We start from the raw sequence: 7,839 nt of genomic DNA, 5'->3' as shown, positions 1-7,839 counted from the left end.
CACTTCTGGTGTCCAAATACTATCATCCAATATATCAATCTTTACCTTTCGACCATTTCGAGACTCCTCGTCAAGTCTGTGATCTCATCTGGGACTCCGAACAACATTCGGTCACCAAATCACATAACTCATATAATATAAATCGTCATCGAACGTTAAGCGTGCGGACCCTACGGGTTCGAGAACTATGTAGACATGACCGAGACACCTCTCCGGTCAATAACCAATAGCGGAACCTGGATGCTCATATTGGCTCCCACATATTCTACGAAGATCTTTATCGGTCGAACCGCTATGACAACGTACGTTATTCCCTTTGTCACCGGTATGTTACTTGCCCGAGATTCGATCGTCGGTATCTTCATACCTAGTTCAATCTCGTTACCGGCAAGTCTGTTTACCCGTTCTGTAATACATCATCCCGCAACTAACTCATTAGTCACATTGCTTGCAAGGCTTATTATGATGTGCATTACCGAGAGGGCCCAAAGATACCTCTTCGATACTCGGAGTGACAAATCCTAATCTCGATCTATGTCAACCCAACAAACACCTTCGGAGATACCTGTAGAGCATCTTTACAATCACTCAGTTACGTTGTGATGTTTGATAGCACACAAGGTATTCTCTGGTATCCGGGAGTTGCATAATCTCATAGTCGAAGGAATATGTATTTGGCATGAAGAAAGCAATAGCAATAAAGCTGAACGATCATTATGCTAAGCTAACGGATGGGTCTTGTCCATCACATCATTCTCCTAATGATGTGATCCCATTCATCAAATGACAACACATGTCTATGGTTAGAAAACTTAACCATTTTTTATTAACGAGCTAGTCTAGTAGAGGCTTACTAGGGACACGGTGTTTTGTCTATGTATCCACACATGTATCAAGTTTCCGGTTAATACAATTCTAGCATGAATAATAAACATTTATCATGATATAAGGAAATATAGAAGAACAACTTTATTATTGCCTCCAGGGCATATTCCTTTAGTCTCCCACTTGCACTAGAGTCAATAATCTAGTTCACATCGCCATGTGATTTAACACTAATAGTTCACATCACCATGTGACTAACACCCATAGTTCACATCGCCATGTGACCAACACCAAAAGGTTTACCCGAGTTAATAATCTAGTTCACATCGCCATGTGATTAACACCCAAAGAGTACTAAGATGTGACCATGTTTTGCTTGTGAGAGAAGTTTAGTCAACGGGTCTGCCACATTCAGATCCGTGTGTATTTTGCAAATTTCTATGTCAACAATGCTCTGCATGGAGCTACTCTAGCTAATTGCTCCCACCTTCAATATGTATCCAGATTGAGACTCAGAGTCATCCAGATTGGTGTTAAAGCTTGCATCAATGTAACTCTTTACGACGAACTCTTTATCACCTCCATAATCGAGAAATATTTCCTTAGTCAAGGATAATTTTGACCGATGTCCATTGATCTACTCCTGGATCACTATTTTACCCCTTTGCCAAACTCATGGCAAGGTACAGAATAGGTCTGGTATACAGCATGGCATACTTTATAGAACCGACGGCTGAGGCATAGGGAATGACTTTCATTCTCTCTCTATCTTCTGTCGTGGTCGGATTTTGAGTCTTACTCAACTTCATACCTTACAACTCAGGCAATAACTCCTTTGACTGATCCATTTTGAACTCCTTCAAAATCTTATCAAGGTATGTACTCATCGAAAGTCTTATCAAACATCTTGATCTATCTTTATAGATATTGATGCCCAATATGTAAGCAGCTTCACCGGGGTCTTTCATTGAATTTTTTTATTCAAGTATCCTTTTATGTTATCCATAAATTCTATATCATTCTCAATCCACAATATGTCATCCACATATAATATTAGACATGCTACAGAGCTCCCACTAACTTTCTTGTAAATACAGACTTCTCCAAAAGTCTGTATAAAACAATATGCTTTGATCATCTCATCAAAGCGTATATTCCAACTCTGAGATGCTTGCTCCAGTCCATAGATGGATCGCCGGAGCTTGCACACTTTGTCAGCACCTTTAGGATCGACAAAACCTTCTGGTTGCATCATATACAACTCTTCATTAAGAAATCCATTAAGGATTGCAGTTTTGACATCCATTTGTCAGATTTCATAATCATAAAATGCGGCAATTGCTAACATGATTCGGACAGACTTAAGCATCGCTACGGGTGAGAAGGTTTCATCGTAGTCAACTCCTTGAACTTGTCGAAAACCTTTTGCGACAAGTCGAGCTTTGTAGACAGTAACATTACCATCAGCGCCGGTCTTCTTCTTGAAGATCCATCTATTCTCTATGGCTTGCCTATCATCGGGCAAGTCAACCAAAGTCCATACTTTGTTCTCATACATGGATCCCATCTCAGATTTCATGGCCTCAAGCCATTTTGCGGAATCTGGGCTCATCATCGCTTCCTCGTAGTTTGTAGGTTCGTCATGGTCTAGTAACATGACTTCCAGAACAGGATTACCATACCACTCTGGTGCGGAACGTGCTCTGGTTGACCTACGAGGTTCGCTAGTAACTTGATCTGAAGTTTCATGATCATTATCATTAGCTTCCTCACTAGTTGGTGTAGGCATCACGGGAACGGTTTTCTGTGATGAGCTACTTTCCAATTCGAGAGAAGGTACAATTACCTCATCAAGTTCTACTTTCCTCCCACTCACTTCTTTCGAGAGAAACTCCTTCTCTAGAAAGGATCCATTCTTAGCAACAAAGATCTTGCCTTCGGATCTGTGATAGAAGGTGTACCCAATAGTCTCTTTTTGGGTATCCTATGAAGACGCACTTCTCCGATTTGGGTTCGAGCTTATCAGGCTGAAGCTATGTCACATAAGCATCACAACCCCAAACTTTAAGAAACGACAGCTTAGGTTTGTTTCCAAACCACAGTTCATATGGTGTCGTCTCAACGGATTTAAATGGTGCCCTATTTAAAGTGAATGCAGTTGTCTCTAATGCATAACCCCAAACGATAGTGGTAAGTCGGTAAGAGACATCATAGATCGCACCATATCTAATAAAGTACGGTTACGACGTTCGGACACACCATTACACTGTGGTGTTCCAGGTGGCGTGAGTTGTGCAACTATTCCGCATTGTTTTAAATGAAGGCCAAACTCGTAACTCAAATATTCGCCTCCGTGATCAGATCGTAGAAACTTTATTTTCTTGTTATGATGATTCTCCACTTCACTCTGAAATTCTTTAAACTTTTCAAATGTTTCAGACTTGTGTTTCATTAAGTAGATATACCCATATCTGCTCAAATCATCTGTGAAGGTCAGAAAATAATGATACCCGCTGCAAGACTCAACACTCATTGGACCGCATACATTGATATGTATTATTTCCAATAAGTCAGTAGCTCAATCCGTTGTTCCGGTGAACAGAGTTTTAGTCATCTTTCCCATGAGGCATGGTTCGCAAGCATCAAATGATTCATAATCAAGTGATTCCAAAAGTCCATCCGCATGGATTTTCTTCATGCGTTTTACACCAATATGACCTAAACGGCAGTGCCACAAATATGTTGCACTATCATTATCAACTTTGTATCTTTTGGCATCAATATTATGAATATGTGTATCACCACGATCGAGATTCAACAAAAATAGACCACTCTTCAAGGGTGCATGGCCATAAAAGATATTACTCATATAAATAGAACAACCATTATTCTCCGATTTAAACAAATAACCGTCTCGCATTAAACAAGATCCAGATATAATGTTCATGCTCAACGCTGACACCAAATAACAATTATTCAGGCCTAAAACTAATCCCGAAGGTAGATGTAGAAGTAGCGTGCCGACGGCGATCACATCGACCTTGGAACCATTCCCGATGCACATCGTCACCTCGTCCTTAGCCAATCTTGGTTTAATCTGTAGTCCCTGTTTCGAGTTACAAATATGAGCAACCGAACCGGTATCAAATACCCAGGCACTACTACGAGCATTAGTAAGGTACACATCAAATAACATGTATATCAAATATACTTTTGTTCACCTTGCCATCCTTCTTATCCGACAAATAATTGGGGTAGTTCCGCTTCCAGTGACCATTCCCTTTGTAGTAGAAGTACTCAGTTTCAGGCTTAGGTCTAGCTTTGGGCTTCTTCACGGGAGTGGCAACTTGCTTGTCATTCTTCTTGAAGTTCCCTTTCTTTTCCTTTGTCCTTTTCTTGAAACTAGTGGTCTTGCTAACCATCAACACTTGATGCTCTTTCTTGAATTCTACCTTCGCCGATTTTAGCACTGCGAAGAGCTCGGGAATCATTTTCGCCATCCCTTGCATATTATAGTTCATCACGAAGTTCCAGAAACTTGGTGATAGTGGCTAGATAATTTTGTCGATCACTATCTTATATGGAAGATTAACACCCACTTGATTCAAGCGATTGTAGTACCCAACCATTCTGAGCACATGCTCACTAGTTGAGCTATTCTCCTCCATCTTGTAGGCAAAGTACTTGTCAAAGGTCTCATACCTCTTGACACGGGCATGAGTCTGAAATACCAACTTCAGCTCTTGGAACATCTCATATGCTTCGTGCGGTTTCAAAACGTCTTTGAAGCCCCGATTCTAAGCCGTAAAGCATGGAGCACTAAACTATCAAGTAGTCGTCATATCGAGCTTGCTAAATGTTCATAACATCTGCATCTGCTCCTGCAATCGGTCTGTCACCTAGCGGTGCATCAAGGACATAATTCTTCTGTGCAGCAATGAGGATAATCCTTAGATCACGGACCCAGTCCGCATCATTGCTACTAACATCTTTCAACTTATTTTTCTCTAGGAACATATCAAAAATAAAAGGGAGCTACATTGCGAGCTATTGATCTACAACATAATTTGCAAATACTATCAGGACTAAGTTCATGATAAATTAAAGTTCAATTAATCAAATTACTTAAGAACTCCAACCTAGATAGACATCTCTCGAGTCATATAAATGATCACGTGATCCAAATCAACTAAACCATGTTCGATCATCACGTGAGATGGAGTAGTTTTCAATGGTGAACATCTCTATGTTGATCATATCTACTATATGATTCACGTTCGACCTTTTGGTCTCTAGTGTTCCGAGGCCATGTCTGTACATGATAGGCTCGTCAAGTTTAACCCGAGTATTCCGCACGTGCAAAACTGTCTTGCACCCGTTTTATATGAACGTAGAGCTTATCACACCCGATCATCACGTGGTGTCTCGGCACGACTAACTGTCGCAACGGTGCATACTCAGGGAGAACACTTATACTATGAAATTTTAGTAAGGGATCATCTTATAATGCTATCGCCGTACTAAGCAAAATAAGATGCATAAAAGGTAAACATCACATGCAATCAAAACATGTGACATGATATGGCCATCACCATCTTGTGCTTTTGATCTCCATCTCCAAAGCACTGGCATGATCTCCATCGTCACCGGCTTGACACCTTGGTCTCCATCGTAGCATCATGGTTGTCTCGCCAACTATTGCTTCTACAACTATCGCTAAAGCATAGTGATAAAGTAAAGCAATTACATGGCGTGTGCATCTCATACAATAAAGCGACAACCATAAGGCTCCTGCCAGTTGCCGATAACTTTTACAAAACATTATCATCTCATACAACAACGTATATCACATCATGTCTTGACCATATCACATCACAACATGCCCTGCAAAAACAAGTTAGACGTCCTCTACTTTGTTGTTGCAAGTTTTACGTGGCTGCTACGAGCTTCTAGTAAGAAACGTTCTTACCTACGCATGAAAACCACAACAGTGTTCCGTCAAGTTTGTTCTTTTAACCTTCAACAAGGATCGGCCATAGTCAAATTCGATTCAACTAAAGTTGGAGAAACAGACACCCGCCATCCACCTTTATGCAAAACTAGTTGCATGTTTGTCGGTGGAACCGGTCTCATGAACGTGGTCATGTAAGGTTGGTCTGGGCCGCTTCATCCAACAATACTGCCGAATCAAAATAAGACGTTGGTGGTAAGCAGTATGACTATCACCGCCCACCACTCTTTGTGTTCTACTCGTGCATATCATCCACGCATAGACCTGGCTCGGATGCCACAATTGGGAAACGTAGCATGCAATTTCAAAAAAAAATTCCTACGCTCACGCAAGATCTATCAAGGAGATGCATAGCAACGAGAGGGGGAGAGTGTCTCCACGTACCCTGTTAGACCGAAAGCGGAAGCGTTTGTTAACGCGGTTGATGTAGTTGAACTTCTTCTCGTTCCGACCGATCAAGTATTGAACGTACAACACCTCCGAGTTTTGCACATGTTTAGCTCGATGATGTCCCTCGAACTCTTAATCTAGCAAAGTGTCGAGGGAGAGTTCCGTCAGCACGATGGTGTGGTGATGGTGATGGTGAAGTGATCCGCGCAGGGCTTCGCCTAGGCACTACGTCAATATGACTGGAGGCGTAAACTGTGGAGGGGGGCGCCGCACACGGCTTGGAACATTTGATGTGTATTCTAGGCACCCCCCTGTTGGTGTCAAATCCGGCATATCTCGTAGTAGGGGTCCTAAGCTAGGCGTCTTGGAGCGATGGTAACACGGACACAGGATTTTACCCAGGTTCGGGCTCTCTTGAAGAGATAATACCCTATGTCCTGCTTTTGATTGTATTCATATGGGTGTAGTACAGAGTACATATATCTACCACGAGATTGTAGTAATGAATATGATATTGTCTATTGACTAGCCTGGCCTCGGTTTATATAAGACACCGGAGGCGTAGGGTTTAGAAGAGTCCTTGTCTTGGGTGCTAAGTCTTGTGGAGTCTTCCTTGTATGCGGCAGGGGTTGTTCGAACTGGCCTATGGTATACGACCATAGGGGTCCTCGGCCCAATCTAACTGATCGGGAGACGACGTGGTGAGTACCTCCTAGTCCAGGACACCGTCAGTAGCCCCCTAAACCGGTCTTCAAGTTGGGGATGCTCCTCGATTCTTCCGAACTGTTCTTCACCTTCGGTCGTTGGTCTTGAAAACTGGTTCAACAAATCTTCTCATGTTCGATCTTGAGGATTTCCGAAGTGGATCCGAAGAGTTTATACGTCGGGGTATCCGAGGAGCCCCTTTAAGTTATCGGCCTTTATCAATGCCTTGTTATTTTTCATGCCACACCTTGGGTTTGAAGTTGTTCCCGTGGGGCGGTATTTTCTTGCATTCGAGCTCCAACGCAAGACTGCATTCGAGATATCTTTTGCAGCCGAGCAGCAACGCCAGACCGCTTCCGAGCTCCAACGTCGGACTGTATCCTAGCTCAAACGCCGGACTATGTCAAGCTCCAACGCCGGACTATGTCCGAGCTCCAACGTTGGACTGTATCCTAGCTTAAACGCCGGACTATGTCAAGCTCCAACGCCGAATTATGTCCGAGCTCCAACGCCGGACTATGTCCGAGCTCCAACGCCGGACTGTATCCGAGATGTCATAGATCACCTAGGTTCAAAAAGGTTGCAGGAGTTTAGCCGAGCTTAATGCCAGAAATGCCCTCTATGGAGCCAGCCACTGGCACCCGAGCTTTATGCCGGACTACTTCCGAGGTGGTGCACCACCTTGACCATGGGCTGATTTTTATGAATTTAATTCCGAATTGTGTAATGTAATCTCTGACAAGATGTATAGCCAGTAGCCCTCAAGGCGCGTGTTGGCCTAATATCCGGGATGCACCTGAAGGAAAAAATCAAACCGCTGACCCTAGTAGCCCCTGAGACTCAGGTCGATTCATAAAATCAGCCTGAGGATCAATTCCCAGCTCGACAACATACTCAGGAATAGAAAC

The sequence above is a fragment of the Triticum dicoccoides genome, chromosome 5B, assembly GCF_002162155.2.
Source record: "Triticum dicoccoides isolate Atlit2015 ecotype Zavitan chromosome 5B, WEW_v2.0, whole genome shotgun sequence".
Lineage (NCBI taxonomy): Eukaryota > Viridiplantae > Streptophyta > Magnoliopsida > Poales > Poaceae > Triticum > Triticum dicoccoides.
Note: the sequence above shows the minus strand (reverse complement) of the source record.